This window comes from Corvus hawaiiensis, chromosome 26, assembly GCF_020740725.1.
Source record: "Corvus hawaiiensis isolate bCorHaw1 chromosome 26, bCorHaw1.pri.cur, whole genome shotgun sequence".
Taxonomy (NCBI): domain Eukaryota; kingdom Metazoa; phylum Chordata; class Aves; order Passeriformes; family Corvidae; genus Corvus; species Corvus hawaiiensis.
Genome location: NC_063238.1, coordinates 521647 through 543971, shown reverse-complemented (window position 1 = coordinate 543971; position 22325 = coordinate 521647).

The window sequence follows — 22325 nt, the reverse complement described above, 5'->3', positions numbered from 1 at the left end:
GGAGGGTGCGGCCAGGTGGGGATCGGCCTCTTCTCCCAGGTAACAAGTGACAGGACAAGAGGAATTAAACCTCAAACTGTGCCAGAGGAGGTTTAGGTCGGACATCAGAAGGAATTTCTTAAGGGTGATTAAACATTGGACTAGGCTTCCCAGGGAGGTAGTGGCATCAGCATTCCTGGGGGCATTTAAGGAAAGTTGGGAGATGGCACTTCGTTCCATGGTCTAGCTGACATGGTGGTTGGTCACAGGTTGGAATTTGATGATCTCAGAGGTCTTCTCCAGCCTAACTGATGCTGGAGTTCTGGGACTGGCACTAGTGGTGATTTTATGGAGTAGTTTTAGTGGTATTACTGAGAGTTGGGGCAGGTTTTCAGCCTCCTGAATGATTCTGACCAAAAAAAAAAATCTTAATTCAGTGGTATGAGTGTGCACTTTTCTTCCAGAATAAGGACTTTCAAGAATATCAGTCTAGTGGTATAGTGATGTCAACAGACTTCTCCAGGTAGAGAAGACTTTGGACTTGTTAAGCAAATCTAGCACTGACCTCATCTGAACATAACTCTTGGCATATAAACAGAAAACCAAAATAATGAAAATGCTTTAAAAAGAAACAGATTTGTAGAGAGTCTATCAATTATATTAATCTGTGAAGGTTGTAATCGTGATAAATCTAAGATTCAGACTAGGCCTGGTCTTTTTTGCTCAGAGATTATACAATGGTTTGGGTTGGAAGGGACCTTAAAGATCAGCTAGTTCCATCCACCCTGCCCTGGGCAGGGACACTTTTCACTAGTTGAGGTTGCTCAGAACTCCATCCAAACCTGGCCTTGAATACTTCCAGGAATGGAGCATCTGCAGCTTCTCTGGGCAACCTGTTCCAGTGCCAGGACTGAGAGAAAATGGATCCTTCATCTTGGTTTCCCCTGTCTCCTTGACTGTAGCTGTCTGTACCATAGCTAGATGTTCAGAGGAGATCACTAGGAGGGGAGATTCCCCCTCTCTCTCTAGCCTGGGGTTAGACTTTTAGGAAAGAGAGAGTGCAAAACATTAAGAGCTGTGGTTCACATATGCTTTCAGACTCCAGCATTTCAAAACCAAATGAAAACCTAAATGCTTGAGACATCCATCAGAGCTGCTTCTTGTTGCTGCTAGTGATCAGCAGCAAGAGGCAATGCCCACAACACCATCTGGCCTCATGGTTTGGAGGGGAGAGGGAACCGCAGGGAGTGAAGCTGAAGCTAAGCTCTCCAGGTGAAGATAAGAGATGAACCATCCTGTGATTCTGTGAAGGATGCTGGCTGTGTTCTTGTTCAGTATCTGTCACAATTAGTGTTACCTATTAATGTTAGTGTCTTCCTAAGCAAAAGCAGAGACAGGAGAATAAAAGCCAATGACTGCCCTAAATACCTTCTTTTTAGACTGCATGGAGACAAAATTTTCATGCCTAAGTACCAAGCTTTCTGAAACTCTAAAGAGAAGCACTTGCATAGCCTTGGGCCCAAAGTGAATTAAGTTGCCTGGGCTGGGATATTTGCTGCCCATGCTTCAGGTTGGGAGAAAATCCAGTGGAAAAGGCAGAACTCCCTGGGCAGGGATCTCCCAGGGGAAGACAGGCCTAGGATTTGAGGTGGTGTGATAAAATGTCCTCTGGTAAGATGTGGCTGTACTAGCTCAGGAGGTTACTGTTGTCCTGCTCTCATCACTGGTGCTAAGGAGTTATCTGAGCTGTTCAGAGGCTGGCAAAACCCCCAGGTATTTAAAGTGATTGATTATCTTCCATGAAATGAAGCAGGAAGCCAGACCAGTCAATCTGAGTAGGCATGATGGGTGATTAGCAGCAGCTGGTGGCAGTAACCTCATCAGCACTGCAGAGACAGCCAGAAGAAGACACAGAACTACACCTTAAGTGGTAAATAGCCTGCAGAGGGCTTCTTGTATGTGTTTGTGTCAATGAGGATGATACCACAGCTGTAGATCAGCTTCAGGTGCGCCCTAGCCAGGCCGTGACAGTACATGAAAAGGAAGAATTACAGAAGCCTCAGTTCAGATGCTACACAACTACCATTGGGGTACAGGCAGCATGGCCTTCAGCCTCAGCACATGGGAAGCTGGCAGAGATGGGCTTCCAAGTCTTTTTACTCTTCTTGTATGACTTCAGCAAAGCATGCCCTTACACCTCAGTTTCTCAATCTTTAAAAAGGGAGCAGGTTTTAATCACCAAATAAGGCTGTTAGGAAGTTTAATTACTGCAGGTAAAGAAGGTTATGTCTTTTGAAGGCAGGTGTTAAACAAAAGCAAAGATTTATTACTAAAGCAACATAGATCCATTTGAACTTTGTTCAGGAGACTGCAGTATTTATTGATTAGCAGCTTTGGCAGGGGGAGAAATTGTGCTGGTGACTTCAGGGAAGTAAACTACAGGAAGGTGTCTGTGAAGGCATTCATGCTCTTGTTAACGTTATTGTAAATCTTGATCCTTTAATAAAGCTGTGACCTTGGAGCTGACAACTGGTGCACCACGGAGCAATATAGAGCATGGCACCAGCCCTGTAAATCTTACGTGGTTTTTGCCATTCACATAAACAACATGTAAAGAGAAATCAGGCACCTGAAGTTTATGAAACACATTTGTTTGAAGGAGAGCATTTTAAATCAGACTTTTTAGATGGAATGAAACCAATGGCCCTTCCAAATTTTATTCCTTGTGATAAAATGTGTTTGTGAAATGAAATCTCAACAGTGAAAACTTTTAGAACTGCTCATAAACTTCTACTGTTCACAGGGGTAAACTGCCACTCAAAAGGCACATTTTAAATCACCTTTGCACAACTATTGTGCAACTTTGTACAAATACTTTTTGCATTACTATTATTCTGGTTGCTTTCTTGACAATGCTGGTGCAAGAACAGCACACCTACTTGCCAATATGAAAAATGCAGAGATTTGTTCTGTGGGAGCAGTCAAAGATGGATGTGAGCAGAAGGGGAAAGAGGCAAAGCTGTGTAACTGCAGAGGGGTCAGAAGGTGCCGTCTGCGAGGGGAAGGACATGTTTTTTGCTCTTTCCAGGTGTATCTCTGCAAACACTGGCAGCCACAAACAAAACTAAGGACAACAGTCCTGCAGCTTATTTCATACATGTAAGCAGTTTTGTAGATGTCCAGGAAGCCATAAATCAAATAGCTCTTTTATGCTACTTTGCTCTGGCAGACTAGATGGTTTTTTACTTACTCAAATATTCCCACCATATCATGCCCTTTGGAGCAACACTGTCCATCTTTCTGACTGAGGAGTTTTCTTTCCTGAGGGCAGTTCTCAAAGAAAAGGAAGACAACTTGCCAGGAGTGTGACACATTGAACCTTTCTCTTCCCAAGAAGGAGACACCTTCTGATTCCAAAATCTTAAGTCTAGAGGGCAGTTTCCTGGTTAACATGTTACTATGTGAGTACAGCCACTTTAATCATTTTATATTCTTCAATGCATGAACATGAATTTTAATTTCTTACAGATCAAATGCATCTTTGAAAGATAGTGTTATACCGTACGTGTAAAAAAATGGACATGCTTTTTTAAACGTACCCAGTAAGAATAGAGGTTAGTTAAAAGATTCCATTCTCTTGAACAGGGTTCAATTTTTCTTATTGTAAATAGAATATTCACTTCGTGCTGTCCTTTCAAAACAGCTTTCATTTAACCAACCTTGCTTATTTTAAGTCTCATCTTGCACTGTAAATGGAAACTTATGTGCAGCCCTTGGCAGTAGGTAGTACACCCAATACTGTTTTGAGGGGGGATTTGTTCCAATTTGTTTGGTCCTGTTGCATCGGAAATGCTGTTGTTTGTCATCCACCTCCAGCATGGCAATGTCATCATCAATATACACAAGAATGGCCTGCTCCTGGAATGGAGCTGCAAACAAATAGGAGAGGCTTCTGTAAAAGCCAGTATATCTGTATACTGTATACATTAAAGCATTAACACATATAAACGTGCAAACTGTATATGCTCTGCATGAATGTTTCCTTTAATTTACTCAGGGTTCTGTCTCTTACATGATCGTGGTTAAAGTGGTGAAAACTAACCTGCAGTGTAAAAGGGAACAGTGTTTCCCCCATCTGCAGGGAATGGAAGTGCTGAGTGATTTGTCTACAGGTCCTTGAGTCTGTAACCTCTCTAAAACACCTCTTCTGTGAGATGTGAGAGTCAGTCTAAAAAGCCATGACAAATAAGGATCAGAGAAGTAAATTACATTTGTTGAGATCCAAGTTTACACCCTGTTGACCTCAAACCTACAAACGGAGTCACAGTTAGACCTTGCAGCCTCCATGGACCTTCAGAATGAAGCCGTTTATGTGGCGTTATCAAAACTTAGAAAAAAAAAAATTAACACTCCTGCTATGACAAATTCCTTTATAAGACCACATAAGCAGTTTTCAAATTATAACTTCAAAACCCAGACACGAATACAGTGGAAATGCTACACAAATCTGAATTAGGGCAATAGAAATAGCACATGCTGGATTTAAAATTGGGCAAGTCACTGAACCTAATAATGCTCTTTGACTTGGCTGTAAGTAACTGTTTGTTGTATTCATCATAAGACTTACTAGACATTTTTAGTGGTCCAACCAGCACTCACAATGATAGGAGTGCTAAAATTTTAAATATTGTGCGCATACATGCTTGTCTGTGAGAGATGGGGAGGGGGAACAAATATAGGTACGTTTGTCCTCTGTCAAAAACAATTAAACAATTAATATATTTTCTCTTTGTCTATTAATTCCTATCAGCAATGGTTGCTAGAATTAATCAGTTTAATGTGCAAATTCAGTAAAATAATATGCTTATGTACATTACTGGTGCTGTCCCTTCTGATCTGTGGTGCATGAGACATGGCCCATTAGCTCACCCTCATCGACTTTGCACTGGCAGTAAGGAAAAGAGGATCTGGGAATAAGAGGTAGTATGTTTTTAGTGGATGCTGAGTAATTGATACATTTTTGGTACTACAAACCATAAAAGACGTATTGAGATTTCCTTGGCCAGACATCATAAGGATCTTTTTTTGCCCTGCCAGACTGCAGCATGGGTGTGTAACAGGCACTTGATTTATGCTATTCTGGCAAGAGGTCAGCTTTGCTAATGGATACTGCACAGAACTGTGCCAGCATGTCAGGGTATCGATCCAGAAAAGCACTCAACTTATGTTATGGTTATCCATGACCTTAGAGAAGAACAGATGAAAATACTGAACACTACCACTATAGGCATTTTCTAAAAGCATCATTTAATTGCTGTGATATTCTTGAAGCAGGTGTGACCAAACTACCAATTCTCAGGACTGCTCACTGAGTATCGACACCTCTTAGCAGAGGATTCCTACTCATTTTTCAGTGCAGAAAATGGTATTGTTGCATGTTGGAGAAAATTTTTCAGGTCAGTGCAATTTTCAAATGAGAGTGGACAAATGTTCAAGTTTTTCTGAGCATCAGAACAGTAACTGAAAAGGAGATAGGCCTGTCTTCAGCAGCCTGAATAATGTCTCACTTAGGAATTTACACAGCAAAGAGTATAGGGACTTTAAATTCATAAATAAAAACATTTCAATAATGATATCAAAATTGCTTCTTATCATTAATGGACAAAACTGAAGGCCACTGAACTTCAAGACCTGAGTAATTTTAGAATGGCTACACACTTAATTGAATTCTCTAACAGGTCCTGCTCTGAAAGAAAATGAAAGGAACAGAGAATTTCAACTTTTGACAATCAACACACATATATTTTTAAAATATATATATTCTTCCTATATACTATAAATATATTAATAAGAAGAGCTGCCAATCTTCATAATTCAAAATTATTTCAGAAGAACAAATTCTTAGGAGAGGGTCAATTACATTTAGATTATGATCAGTCTTATTCAACATTTTCAAGGAGTTTTATTTGAAAGTAAACATAATTCTCCCCCAAGATAAACAGCAAAAACTTTTCAAAATATGGCTGTTTGTAGAAAACATGTGGAGCTAAATTCTATCAAAATACTAAATGCCAGTAAAATGTATTCTTTTGTAGTCATACACAAAAAATAGCGTCCATCTTCAGTACTATTTGAGTATTATAATTTTAAAATGTTAGTAAAGGATTCGTGTTGAATTACATGAAACAGAAGCAAGTCCAATTAAAACAAAACAGAACAAAATGAACAAGGAATTCTTCTACCAAACTGAATTTACTATGTTGGCATAACAAATTTTAAAGTGCTTTTACAATGTCTTCAACACTGAGGTCTACCTTGTTACAGCATCTCCAACCTTCTGTATACGTCCATATTTTTCTAAGTATTTTTCATAAGTTCTTAAATGAGGTCTCATTTTACTCAGTGAGAAGCAGCAGCTTGTTATGTTTTATACCATGACTGCTTAATGCTAAATCATCACTCAATATTTTCTAGTTCAAACCTTATTACAACATTGTGGCTATACCTAGGGAAGCCACATATACCTAGTCCTTCAACTACTGGCTCAGTTCCTCAAGCATTTTACTGCTGTCTCAGTATTGCACTAATCTGTTATATAATAATAACATTCAACTTATAAAAGTAAAGTCCATTTGGGTGAAATAATTATTATATTTATTGTGGTGAACTTATTTGTCCATTATATTGGCTCTTAATATTTTTTTAATTAAATCTGGAAGGCAAAAGGGAAAAAAAAATTGTTTGGGGAGGGAGACCCTCCCAGATCACATCTGGCTTGTTTTTCATGATGAAAATCTAGACCAACTGTGCTAAAAACAAAAAATATTCCAATGTGAGGGCCTGATTCTGACCTCAGTGAAGTCTTGAGCAAAACTTTCTTGTAGTTTCATTAAGGAAAAAATTTGGATTTGATATTGCTGCTGCTACTGGCTGTCTGATTTCCATGAACTCAGAACCTCCTTATAACAGTGAAGTACTGTACTTCTGATGAAGCACAGTCATCACAGTATTTTCTATGTCCTTTATCCAGTCAAAGGCAATGTAGGGGGTCAAGAAGATTCAGCTCCCATAGGTTTAGATCTGAGCTTAATATTTGCAACGGCACTGACAGAGTGTTGTAGAGCTCTTTTAGATATGAGCTTGATGAATTACAAAAATTTATTCTTCCATCATTATGCTGGTGGAATTTCTGTTTATACCTGTCATTAAAAAGGGATCTTAGTAGTGTTAGTTCTCATGCATGGATACATCTCTGGAATTATTTAGCAGTTAGTTTTCAAGGCTGCAAACCCATGTTTTGCATTCTGTTCACTTTCAGTGTGTACTTTCTGTCTTGGCAATATCAGTGGCTGGAATTCCTTCAGAAGGAAGATAAGTGCAGCAGTAAGGACACATCCATGCCATACTCTTTAAACCTGCAGAAATACAGAAATAACAGAATCTATCCATAGAAAGAAACAAAACCAAATGCTTCAAAATAGGCTTTCAATAAGGCAGGGTATATAAAAAAGAATAAACATTTTGCACCACATGACATCCCTGGCGTAATATGCAGGATATTTTTTCTTAGAATATGTTGTTAAGATTGCACATATTGGTCCTGCAGCCCTGCTTGCATCAAGCAGAGCACTGAAAACAGACAAGCTGAGCCTCCTGGTAGCACCAAAACGCATGTGAGTGTGAGGATTCACTGAGAGCAGAAGTGAGGAACTCATCCCCCATGGGCCAGGCAAAGCCTGCAGTCAATTATTTCAAAGCCTGACAACACAGCAAAGATTATTTCATTTTTGTAGTGTTGCTGCTGGACAATGTCACAAATATGCACACGAACAGACTACTGAAAGTCTTCCTGAGCCCAGAAACAGAAGAATACTTCATGCTGCTCTTATAAGGGACAACCATTTGGGGATTGTCCTGTGCAGGGCCAGGAGCTGGACTTCATGAACCTTGTGGGTCCCTTCCAACTCAGGATATTCTGTGATTCTATAAACCATCCAGGTTGTTGAGACAAGGCAATTTCTCCAACAGGTGATGAAGTCAGGAGCTGGAAAATTACATTCAGAGGTTTTAGGCAGCCGTTGCAGGGGAAGTGTTAGGCTGTTGTGTGGCAAGTTGTTCCTTGATTTAGCCATCTGGGGTCTGGCTTGGGTATGGGCATACCTACCTCTGGGAGTATTTTAGCCACTTCTCTGGTTTTAGGAATAACCACAGATTGAATTAGTGGTCACTGCAGCTGCTTTTGAAAGCTTTTTGTCAGGTTTTGTCAAATTTGTAAGAATCAACGGATGAATTTGGTGAATTTTCTTGCAGAGATACAGAAAAAACATTGCTGCCCTTTAAAAACTCCATGCTGCCCATTGAAAACTCCTGGTGCTAATGGGAGAGGAAAGAGCCTTTCTTCTCATTTGCTTACTGCTTTCCTCGTGTCGAGATAGGGATCTGAAACTCAAAATGACAGCCTGGGAGGCTGAATGGAAGGACAAAAGAAAGGATGCACACTGACTGACTCACTGACAGCCCCTCTGGCTTTGGAAGAGCTAGAAGAAGCTGTTGTACCAGACTGCAACCTGCAGTGTATCACAGGCTTTTCCTCAGATACTTCTACTCAGTTGGCCATTTTAGAACAAATCCACCTGTTTTGCCCGTTGCTAAAATGCTAATCTTTGCACCAGAACTGCTAAGGCGGGAGTCCGCATTGCCCCCACCAGCTCTGCTAAGTAGAAGGCAGCTCCGGCAGAGAGTGGGGTTGGATCCTGAGGCAAAACGTCAAACCACTGTAAAACAACCTGCCAAGCTTGCCAGAACACTCTGCAACAGCATTTCTAACATACTTAACAGTCTGTGATCGATCTATAGGAGGATTTCAGATATAATCTCTTCTTTGGAAGCCATCATCATCTATTGCTCCACGGAGCCCTATAAAATACAATCAAAGCCTTAGTCAGACAAAAGGTGGTATTTTGCAGTTATTTCACAGAGGTATAAATGATTGCACAAGGTGCAAAGAGAGTACAGCAGAGACCCAACATGCTCCCGGTCCAAGGATAAACTCTGAATTGTTACACGCTGTTTGCCCTCAGGCAGGTTTTAACTTAGATCATTCCTGTACTTTAGACAGGGTTGAAAAGGTTTCTTTGTTTCCCTGAGGAACAGATGAGTCTTCTATAAATAACCCTGTACAAGGTTCACAAATGCTGTCTGAGAGCTTTCCCCTTTTAATATAACAGAATATAAAATCAGATTACCTTTTGCCAGTTTGGTCACTCTCCCTCTAAAACTGTCAGTAGCAGGAAAAAGGATAAAGGATAGAAGGATTGGTGAAGAACGACTGCACTCATGCATTATATGCAAATTGTCTTTTGATGTTAGCCAGTGATTTCTTCACTTGACTATAAAAACATTTTGCAAAAAATTTCAGTTTCAACCACAAAAACTCCTCCACCCTTTACCCAATTTATCACTTTGTTTGCTCAGACCGAACCTAAACCCATAAAACAAATAAACAAACAAAACTTAACACAGTGCAGCTAGATTAAATAAAACCTAAGTACCTCAGGATATTGACTCTGAACACTGCTAAAGCCCTACAATTTTTTCCCTTCCTGTCTAGCCTCCAAACAATTGCCACGAGTCTCTAGCCAGGGGCTGCCTAACACTTCCCAAATCCAACAAAAGCTAATACATTAGTTCATCTAGGAGATACTGAGGCTGCTCTAAACAGTTGCATTTTTAGACATGCATGCATATATATGTGTGTCTCAGCTCAGGAGCACCTAATTTTCCATAGTCTGTGACCTGGCATAAATAGCGAAAACAAGCCCAACCAGATGAATAGCGGAAAAGACGCAACTGCTTAGCCAGGTCACTGTTGGGATGGAACACTGCAAAGCTGACTAAGCTTCTGAGGCCAACGAATGATCCTGGAAACAAAGGAGCTCAGAAACATGCAAGGAAACCTTTCATTCTTTTTTCTCATTTTTCTTCCCCCCACCCCCCCACCCCCCCCCAAATTATTCCTGAACACTGGCTTAAGTGACACTTCTGCCTGCCATTAGCAGCAGGAGGAGGCCTGTGCCAAGTGCCAGGCTTGGAAAGGGAGTAACTGTGGAGCACAGATGTAACTGACAAGGCATTTAAAATATTGGTAGGCAGAGGTAGGTTATCTCAAAACTGATGATTCAGTCATCGATTACTTTTAAAACATATTTTCATTAGCACTGGATGATGCCTCTTCCTGGTCTTAAAATCAAGAGTCAAACACGGTTAGAAGGGAAAAAGGGATTTTACCCTGGTATTTATTTTAAGGATCCTTAGGTGCACCGTGTCCAGGTGGAATGCACCCAAATGCACACCACAATGCACACCCCCAAAAGATCTGGTATAACATTATAGGTCTTACTAATTAGCATATCTATCAAAAATTCCCCAATGAGAGGCTCCTTCCCTTGGATGGTTGTATCTTGGTTTACAGAATGTGTTCTGGAGAGACTTGGGGTCTGGGGCACACTAACTGGGATCCCCTAACTACAAAGCTTCTAAAATGTTTCATCTCCTAGCTTGACAAACAAGTCCAAGAATGTAGGCAAAAAGCACAAAGAATACAGAAGTTGTAAAAAGGTATAAAAGGGGTATAAAAGAAAAGGCAAAAAATCATCATGGCATCAGGAGATGGCATTTTCTCAGCTGTGGGCAGCTGTGGCCCACATTCCTTGTGCCAGCATGATGGACCATCACCTACCGCTGTCAGAGGAAATAGGGAAAGACTTAATGGCTAAAAATTATGAACAATGACAATAGATATTTCAGAGAAATTTATTTTGCTCTATTTGTAAAGGTTATGAAGGATTCTAATTTTTATCTGTTTTCAGCCTGTTTTTTCTTTACCCAGATGATAACTGTGATGGGGATGTCTGTGGCAAATGACAAGACAGGGCAACAGAAGACATGAGACATGTCCTTGTGTTGACAAACAGGCACAAATATAGGTTAATTTTAGTGGAAGTTAAGGTGCCCAAGGAGTGTTGAGCCATGGAAACAAAGCTGTGATTTTTCTTGTCATATTCTCTCACATCATGCATCCCTGTGCATGGAGCTTCTCTACCCACAGTGGAAATGAGTGCTGAAGCCAAGCGAAAATCATGGAAGGAGTTGAACATTTACAAACATCACATGGTGATCTTAATGCATCTGTCAAAGCAATCTACCAAAAGCAACTGTTGGGTTGGTTTTGCCTGTGATGAAGAAAAAGAAAAGCAGATTCTTCTAGGCGTCCTCAGGCATGTGAACACTCGAAGAACAAAGATAGTGTTCCTACTTATTTCTGCAAATACTGGAATATATATGATACATTCAGTAATGCACCTAAGTGATTTGGGATCTGTCTACGTTCTTCTCATTTGGCTAAAAGTTGCTCCATTAAATACAGTTGCAGTAGGTTTCAATATCTTTTGGGCAGTGTATTTTTTATCATGACAGAATATTATTCCTTATTATAGAGAAAATTTGAATATAGAATCATAAAAAACTAATATCTGGTTATTTATTAATATATTTTCCAGTATCCAATGTATTTTCTGCAGCTTGATATTTTTACAGAAGCAAAGTCAGTATGACCCACTTTTGAGTAAGAAATAAAATGGGAAATGCAGTAGACTTGGCACCTCCAAGATGAAAGCATCAACACATTCAGTTATCTTTCAGTTTGCATCTGGCCTGCAGTAAAACTACTAATCTCCTGTCAAAGTGATTTTCTTGGAAATTTCCATCACAGATTTGGTTTTGGAGAAGTTATCAGCATTTTCTGGGCCCAAACGCTGCCATGATTATTATCTCATATAAACAGCCTTTACAGTCATGTTATTAACTTGCTAAATCAAACATGTAATGACAGCAGAAGGACAGCAATATTCCCTGTGCTTGCTATTTACTCCTATGCTACCCCACTGATGAATAATAAAAGCAGATCTAAGAAGAATTGTATGTCATCTTAGGTAAAACCCGAAAAAATCAGGATAGCAGCATGCATTGTTATAGAAACTGCAACAAAGTATGTTCCAGCACATGTGAAGTCTTGTCAGTCAGAATCAAATCAATGAATTTCCTCTGACAGCTACTGGTTTTCTTTAGTATCCAATAAATCATGAGGAAAATACTAATACCATGCCACTGGTTGAATTCTAATTTTGTCTATTAGTGCATTACATTTGGTGTCACTTGGTTAAGATTTAGATCTGAATTACACCCAAATTCAATTTCTTTGCATATGATTGCATTAATAATAAAATGTGATAAAAGGTCATTAGCCACTCTAAAATAATTAAGTGCAAAGATTATTAAAAAAATCAATCAGGGACTAAATCTGTAGAGTTTTTCTTCTGGTAACTCACACACGCATTTAAAATCTGACTTAATGTAAGAATGAATAATATATGGAAAACATTAAATCAGGAAGGTTAAAAGTAAAGAGCTAAAAAAAAATACAAAAAACCCCATTAAAATGCCCAGCAAATAAGCCTTTGGGTGCCTGTCAGTAATACGTGAAAGTAGAAGTGGCATTGTTATTGTTGATGTGGAGAAAGGAAGTCTCATGAAGACAGTGGTAAAACTGCATTAGGGATTTCAGGGTTTACTGATGATGTTTTTCCAGTACTCAATAGATGGCACACATGGAAACCTGATTGTGCTGGGAATGGCTGGGATGATCACACAGCTGGAAGACTGTGGCGGCCTGAAGACACAATGCTCACAACCAATTACACCAAATGAGGTCACACAGAGAACAGGCTCAGCCAAGCTCTGTTACATGTGCACATGTTTATGGCTGAGTAGGCATTTACAGAAATGTTTGCATTTACTGAGATACACACATACAAAATAAATTGTCTACATATGCCTGATTTTAAGTTTCCTAGAAAAAAAAAGCTAAGAAGTAAGAAAAACTGAGACTATATTAGAAGGAGAAAATTAACAATATTAATGAAAATTAGGGTGTATATCAGAAGACTTCATTACATGGTGTTAAGCAATATTTTACATATTAAAATGAACTATTTTATTTAAAACTTTTTCTGGAAAAGGAAGGAAAGACAATAGTTAGAAATAGATAGCAAACATAAATATGTCAATAAAAATTATCACACAAATCCAAAGAAAATTCAAGCCTAGTAAAATGAGGGACAACAGAAGGAAATCTAAAATAAAAACAAAAGAAGGTAAAACTGCAGGTAAGATTTGGTGCTAGATTGATAGGAGAGTGCTAATGTTAGCTACAGTATTTGGTAAGGAGCAAAAGGATGTATTTACATCTGATCAGGGTACTGAATAATTTGCCAGGCCAAAATGGAAATGTAAGTTTTAAACTGCATTAATAAAAACTCTAAAAATAAATACATATTCTAAATGGAAGGAAGAGAGGACTTTCATGCAATAACCCCAGATGAACTGGCTGAAGAGTTTTCTGTCTTGCTGTTAATCATTGTTAATAATTCTGAGCATGCAATGGAAAGTCCTCCAATGCTGGACTCAAACAACATGGTTGACCCCATCAGTTATAAAATGTAAAAGATGAAGTACCATCAATAGAAGTATATTGATGCTCACTAATTTGGTTTTAGAAACAGGACTTGGCAAGCTGAATTCAGGTTGTACTCTGATGAGCTTCAATTATAATTGGGTTTTGTAACTGCTGATGTAATACACTTCTGTAGGGTATTTAACTTAGTCTTTCATGGCCTTCAAACTAAGATAAATTAACATTATATAATATAAATAAGATACTCGGGAAATAATGAATGCTGTATGACAGATCTTACAAAGTAGCATCAGAAACATACATACCTGACCTTACTGTAGGTAATAGTTTAATGAACATTCTGGAAACAAATATACAACCACCAAGCGACTGCATTTGCAGATGCTGAAAGCAGAGATGAAGGGATAAATCACAATGGCAACGGACATTGCACAGCACAATCTGGATTCCAGGATAAATTGGACCCATTCAGAGAAAGCAGATCCTAAAATGTCAAGTGCAATCTCATATATGCAGGGGAAAAAAATGTGTGCTGTACTTCTGGAAGATTAACTAGTGGCTGAACACAACCTGGCAGCAGGGCGGAGAAGCAGCATGCACTTCCCGGGTAGCACTGCTATCAACGAAGGCAAATGACTTCTGATGGGAATAACAACAGGAAAAACTGAAAAATAGGAAATTTGTTGCATTAGATTCACTGCTCTTAAATGCAGAGCAAGTGAAAGAAATTCTGCTACTGCAACTTGAGTGAATTTTTTTTTTTTATTCAAGGCATAGCATATATCAGATAACCTGTGCCCACAGATAATCTGCACAAGGACAAGGGGTTACTCGAAGGGGATGAGAAACAGGGCAATGGTTCCCAAGCAGAGGATCTGGGATACATTCTTCTGGTGTAACCTGAGCGTGCATATAATGAACACTGCTGTTGAACCACAGGGCATTTTCCCACCCACGCAGAAGCTGTGGTTTTACAGTTGAGGATACATGTTGAAGCACAACAAGGGCTGTTTGTTGATCGACCTAAAAAGAGCACACCAAGTTGCCTTTCCTCTTTGTTCCCTTGTCCTAGTTGAAAATGCTAAGCTTGTAGAGGATTTCCTTGTATGAGTTTCCTGTCATTTATGCAAGTCAGAAAGAGGCAAGGATTTCCTACTCCCTAAAAAGAGACATTACAGCATGCACGTATGTCAGGCAGCAGTGCTGTTGCCTTGAAACATGAATTTTAATTTCAGTGAGCTTATTTGCATCATGACCCTTCATCTATTTAACTGATTTTAATGACACTATTATATGAGAAAGTAATCTCTGACAATTATATTGTTTGGTGTAACTTTCTAAAACCTTAATGTCTTAACCTTTGTTAGAGTGAGTCATAAAATTAAGTAATTGGGTAAGGTCAATTGAAGTAGACACATGGTGCCTGGTGAAAGCATGCGTTGACATGAAGCTGGTTTTACAAAATCATGGTGTAATTTCTAACTTCTGCTTGTACCTTGAGACAAGAAACTATAGTTCCCCTAGGGAAAACCCTTGAAAGAAAATATGGCTGAAAAGATAAGCCACGTAAATACCGGTATCTTCAAAGACTAGGATTTTAAGAGAAGGTTTAAAATCCTTTTGTTAATTTATAAAATTACTTCTTTCATGTCCAAGTGGCAGTACAGTGCCCAAAATTTACTTTTTGGTATCAACATATAGGAAAACTTTTGAATCTTCCTTTGGTATTTTGATTTCCCCATTCCTCAAATTTGCCTGCAGCTCTGATCCTATCTGTAGCTGTGGTTTCCATAAAGATTCATTGACCATCCCACTGCAGTCCCAAGAACCTTCCCTCCTGCCTGTCCTTCACCTACCCCCAGAGTATTGCTCTGTCATCCTCCTCTAACTGAGATTTGAGTCCAATGCTTTTTCCTTGCAGTAGTGTCCTTCCAAGTCCAGCTCTGTTCATCTGTGTGTATTCTTCCCCCACCCATGTTTCTTTGCAAGTCAGCAACCCATGTCTGCTGGCTTAGCTTTCTAGATTTGTCTATTGTTTGGTCATGTAATATTGCCTGACCAGTAGCACTCACTGCTTTCCTGATCAATCTGAAGTAGAAGTTATTTGCAATTAATAAATTATTTTTCTCCATGTGAGAATGCATGTTTGTGTGAATGTTCAATTTTTTTTCTGTATCTACTCTGCAATTTTCTCTAAAGAAACTTCTCCTGGGAAGGAACCAGCAGGCCTGAGTTGTTGCCTAGCTGAGGGATCCAGACAGTTTGATTGATCCACCAGGCTGGGCTTTTGGAAAGTGAACCAGAGTGAAAAGAGGCCCTGGGGAATCATGAATAGGAGGGGAAGGGGAAGCAAGCTATCACAAAAACTTTAAATTGCCTTACAAGGGCATAGCCACAGGGATCACACTCAGATTGGTGGCATTACACCTCTTTGCCAGTCTCAGCTCAGGAGCATATGATGACTTTGATGAAGTACAGTAGGTATAGATCTAACAGTTAATTTCCGTTTCTCAAGAAATGACCTAATTAATTTTTTTCCCCTTAAACTGGAACAGGAATTGAAATTTTGAAATCTCCTACCAGCTGGCATTTTGGGGGTAGAAAAAGTCAGCTGGAATGTGAAATACCTTTCTGAATTAAATGGAATTACTAAATGCAAGAATTTAAGCAGGCTTTTTAGAAGTGGTTTGGACTTTACCTTGCCATGTCTGGTACAGGACACAAGACATAGAAGAAAAAGAGATTATGTCCTCTGATCAGGGCTTTCTAATTTGGAAGTCAGTATTGTCATGCTGAATCTATCACACTCCTTTCCTTCCTCCATTTCCTTTCTTCCCCAAACAGCAAAAATATAATTATCCATTCAGTGCTAGTTCTTAGCAGGCAGGATGGTTCTCTCATGTGTTTGCACTGTGGTATCTGGAAGCTGCTGGAGTGGAGTGCTCTGATTCTTTATTCTCTTTCACCCCCATCTCCTCCCAAGCTGAGGTCTATATCTCTACAAAAAATACAGGAGCAATCATGTCCTGCACACTAAATCCAGTGACTCCTGGTATAATTCAGATCAGAATTAATTCCTTTGTGCTTCAAATTATAATGCAGCAATTGAGATGTTGAATAATATCATAAACTAAAATACAAATGATGGCTCCTAAGATAAACAGAAATGCCCAGTAGTTATTTTTAATGCTGATTTTATTCAGTGAGCACTATGATTGAAAGATATGTTAAAATGAGTAAAACTTATAGATTTTACATGCTGTTTGGCCAGTTTCATATTTCCCTAAACTTTCCAGGCACAGAGAATAAAAGGAATATGTAACTTTAACCTTTCCCAAGAGAATTTTTGATAATGCCATTAGTAAAAAAAGAATAAATCTCTTGAGTAGCATTTCTCATTTGCTTTTCTGCTCCTCTTCAATGACTTTTATTTTTTTTTGCCAAAAGTAGTAATTTACAGTGACAGAGAGTCTAAACCAGGCACTTTCTAGGAATACAGTGAATTCTATTAATTAGAACCCAAATAACAAAATATTTGTTTGGAAACACTACTTCTCACACCTTAAAGCACACAGTAAAGACAGTTTTAAAAATTTCTGTCTCTTCTGTGGTGTGATAGATTAATTGCATCTACTTCACTATTGCAACTAGTAAACTCTGGCAAGCTCAAAATGGCCTTTCTATGCCTACCTATTGTTTCTAATGCATTGAAATACATTTTGCAGTGAAAATCTGAACTGCTGATTCAAAGATGAAATTTCTTTAAATGACAAGGAAAAGTTTATTTAGACTTTTTTATTTGTTTGGTCTCTTAAATGTGGTAAAAGGAGTATGTTTGTGGAAAGACAGAGAGGTGATTCTAAATATAGGAAAGACAGGAAATCTCAAATTGATTTTATCCCCTGGAGTAATATCTGGTGAACAATGGAAAACTGATATGATCAACTCACAGCATTTTGTTATTATTATTATTGTATTACTTTGCACTATGTAGTACTTTATTTACATAACTAAAACCTCAGCAAAAATACTCTTTGTAAACCAGGAAAATACTGATTTCTGAGTGAGAATCTACTGTTTGGTTCATTTTCATCTTCTTCTGTCTCCAAGAGTAATTACTTAAAGATGTTGAAAAGCAGAAGAGACAATTTGGTTGAATACAGAAATAATGTGCCACAACTCTGTTTAAGGAAGAAGATGAAAAAAATGTAGTATTAAGATGTTTTGGCAAATTCTTCTGCATAAAGCACATTGCCATTTGACTTAAAATATACATAATTGAATAGTAATTTAATTTAGGGACTTTTTGTGTTGATTCACCTCAGGTGAACAGATGTAGTACATTCATGATTACCTCATGAAAAGTTCTTAAATCACATATCCATTTGACAATGCATTTTCACATCCCTGGCTGTCATTTCTCTATTATTGCTCCAGTGATGGTTTTTTCCCTTTATCTTTATATTGCTTAAATTTAACATCACTCTGATAGCTAAGTTCAGTGAAAGCAGAGTGGAATATGAGGAACCAGATTTAATTAATCAGTTTTAATTAATACTTTCAATTATTTGTCTACATTTTTGTGTATGTATACTGTAACCAGTGCTTGCCTTCCATCCACTGAAATGTACCTGCTTGCTTTGGATCCCAACCAAATCAAAGCTGCACACTATACACACATACTAAGTCGTAAATACTGCAGTATACACCTTGTTATAGGGAGACATTACGTGTAGGGCTTTGGCACGTGCAAAGATGAAACTGTTTTGGGGAAATCAGTACAAATGTTGTCGACAAATGAAGAACCAGTCTGTTAGTCCTTTGTTAGTGTAGTGACTCAGTTTCAGCAAGTGGGGGGCAACAACCCCAGGAATTTCCCTGACAAAGGGACTCCCAGAATCAGGAAGATTATCTGACTACAGTTTTAAAAAAAATTAGCAGCAAGGATGACTGATTTAAGGTAGAAACCTCTGAGATAATTAGGAAAAAGGAAGTATGAGAGTGTGTGAGAGAGTGAGCATGAGAGCTTCACTTTTTCTTACAAGGAGAGTGAGAATATCTGTATGTGTCCAAAGTTTTGTGGTGAATGCAACCAAGGGCTTTGTTGCTGAGTTTTGATCCACTTGTTTTACTTAATTTCTTCTTTTTTTCTACTTGTCTCTCTCTTTTGTTACAGCCAGGCCCTATATTCATATGAAAAACTTACATTGAGTTTTCTTAGATTTACATCTCTTCATAAAAAGAGGCTGGTAATTTCAAAGCCTTGGGGCAATACCGGCAAAGAATAGAAGATTGCTGCTAATCCTGGGCTAAGTCACGGGAGTGGTAGACAGCTATGGGGAACAAACGAGAGGTTATAGAGACTTATTACCTTGGAGTTCCCAGCCAGAGCAGGATCATCAGGAGCTACCAGCTCTTCCTAGCTCGCTCTAAATACCAGGAGCTGTTCACTGGAAGAGCTGTCTTACAATTTCTGGAAGGAGAACTGCATGACAACCCATTCCCATCCCATGCCATCAAGGGCATTGGGATCCTGAGTTGTCAGGGAGACTGTACCATTGATTCAGAAGAGCTGGAGGTTGACCTCTGCTACCACCTTGAAGCATGGCTGGGCAAACCTTTCCCATTAATCCTTGCAGCTTCAGATCTGACCTTCTGCTTCAGCCAGCAGACTCTGTCCTGAGGATTGACTGGACCATGTTCCAGGCACTCTGGCCTTGGTACACACTTGAGGCCCCTGGAACAGTTCCTACTGCCTTGCTGTCTAAAATCTTCTTTCAGAATTGTTTTTTTTCATTGTCTTTTGGGAAAACACGTGTTGATTCAGCACAGGATGAGTTCCTCTTTCTTCTGTGCCCCTGTTGTTTTTCCTTTGTTTTGCAAGCTGCAGAAGGGCATTTCAAGATCTTTTCCTGATCTGTGGAAGGCAGTGAAACTCAGAGGGCTACTGATACATGGCAGACTGCAGGAACCACAGCCTCAGACACCACAGCCTCACTCTGGCAGCAATTCATCTTCCGTACCAGTGACTGCTGACACAGATGACCACATCGTTCAGGAGGCTTGTGAAGATCATAAGCAAATCGAAAAGCTGAGAAATCAGGGTCCCAGATTAACCTTGAGGAGTTACCACACAACAGCTAACTGGTTGTAAATCTACATTGGTACCTAACTTGAAATAATTTGTTTATTGCTATGGTTTGTTAAAAAAAACCCTCAACCAACCAACTCCACCCCTCCAATAGATAGCTTCTTGTGTGATTTCAGCTAAATCTTAAAAATTTCATTTCAAGTTATGCTGCAGAGGATTACTGTGAAAGACATTAATTCTGTAACTCGGAAATCTGAACTGACCATAAACTGAAATGTACAGTTGAAGTTTGCAAGGAGCTGGGAGTCCATGTTGTAAGCTTTCAAAGATATAGTTTAGCCTGTAACCACCATAGGGAAACAACTACATCGCATATTTAAATGATTGCAAATGAAAGCATTGGATTCAACCTGAGATTGCAGCTCTTGTAATTCTATATTCTTTTTCCTCTGTTTTAAACCTACACGGTAGTACAAATATTATTTTATTAACAGATGGAAAAAAAACTTTCAAATAAACTTCCTCAGCAGTAGCTGACTTCAGCAGAAAGATCTAGTTTGGTTATCTGCATAAAGGAATCACAAAACTTACAAGTTCAGGAAGCTTCCAGCCCGAAGGAGTAAAAAAGCAGGACTGGCAGCAGCACAGAAACAGCAAAGGGTGGAGGCTAAGCAGTTTCAACTCCAAATTTTACAGTCATGTTCTGGTTATTCTTAAAATTGAAGCAGTGAACATATTTTTCTGTCTCAGTGATGTTTATGCTCTGATCTATTCATGACTCTTTCTTACTATTTGTTCCCTTTTTCTATTCCCTGATTAGGCCTCCCCTGTCCCTTTCCATCCTACATGCTCTGACTTCTGTTTAGATACTGTTTCCTTTGATCCACTGCTTTCTCTGTAATTACCAGTATTTTCAGTTAAATAATTCAGATGGTTAAAACATGGATTAATAGCGTTGTATTATCCCTTTGTACTTCTGTCCACTGTCTGTCCTATCTATTTGTACACGGTCAGAATTTGAAAGCAAAATTGGCACACATTGGCAGACTTAGGATGCTACAAGTTATTAGCAATGATATGTTATATTCCTTCCAATGAATCTTCTGCCTTGTAAATAAAGATATTTAAATCCTAATTGACTTCCCCATTTGTTAGTAAAAGATCTGGTATACAACACCCTGAGCTGCTGTGTTCATTGAAGATGGGGTTATTCATCCCTCCTCAGTACTCCAGGCAAGTCCAAGGTTGCATCAAAAGGTTCTCAGTCACCACCCCTGGAGGTGTTCAAGAAATGACTGGACATGGCACTTGGTGCTATGGTTTAGTTGACAAGATGGTTTTCTGTCAAAGGCTGGACTTGATGATCTCAGAGGTCTTTCCCAACCTAAATGGTTCTGTGATTCTCTGGCCTTGTCTTGGGAGAGCAGTCCATGAGATGACAGAGCAACATTAAACTAGCATGACAAAACCAGTCCTTGGGACAGTGTCATACTGGGAGAGATAATCAGAACAGAGAAATTCTAAGCACAAAATTTTTATTACTGGGTAGAAAGTAAAGGCATACAACATGTTTTCATTCACAGAGAATGAATTCTGAGCACACAAATATAAGTTTAGAATTGCTACGATAAAAAAAAACCTCCAACACAATGACAATTAAAAAAAATGACTTGTCATTTTGTAGTGGCTACTGAAAATTGATGATAGCCACATGAAATTTGAATCTTTGCCAGAAACCTGAATCAAAAATTGAATCTCTGCCAGAAGGCCAGAATCATCTCTGTTGATGGTCAGAATTTTCAATCTCAAGTCATGTGTGCACAGGATTGGGACTTCTGATCCACTTCAGTCTACTAGATATAGTAGACTACTGTATCTGTATATAGTCTACTTGTGTAGTGTTTAGAAGTAATGGATTAAAAGGAATGGGAGAGAAGCACCATTCTCCCAAAGCGTCCATGTGGAGGTCCTAGCTTAAAGTATCTGTGAAAACATGACTTTGGAATAGCTCTGGGGAATTTCCAAATGTGGATAAGCGATAAATATTTGTGGAAGTTGGCCTTCCCTTTCCTCTAATAATCTATCAAAACCAAAAAACTTTTTTCTGCAATATTTAATAACTTTTCGATAACATTCCCAGGACCCAGTTCTGAACAATGGCAACTTGTATGGCCTACTAGATTTTGTTTTCTTACTGTCTTCATTAAAAACTATTTTTTCATTCTCAGAGGATGGGCTTTTTTTTGTGATGTTTACAAGTCCTGTCCCAAGGACTGTCCCTGGCAGGGTGTTAAAAATCAGCCCTACTACCACACTCCTTTTTTGTAAAGAACATGTTCAAAATTACTTATTTCATCATGGATAATCACAGTTGTCTTGCTTCCACATCACTTCCTTACTCAGGTGACAAGTGCAAAAGGATTCTGGATGATAATCATGCTTTAACACGCAAATCTAAAAAAATACATGGAGCTATTTCACCCCATTTGAATTTCATGCATACAACTGAGTAGTGACAGGTCTGCCAGAGAACACCCAAACAACTCCTTATTTTTTAACAGAATTACAGAATCACAGAAGGGATTGGAAGGGACCACAGTGGTTCATGTGGTCCAACCTCCCTGCTCAAGCAGGGTCATCCCAGAGCACATGGCACAGGATTGCATCCAGACAGTTCTTGAATATCTCCAGTGAGGGAGACTCCAAGCCTCTCTGGAAAAGCAC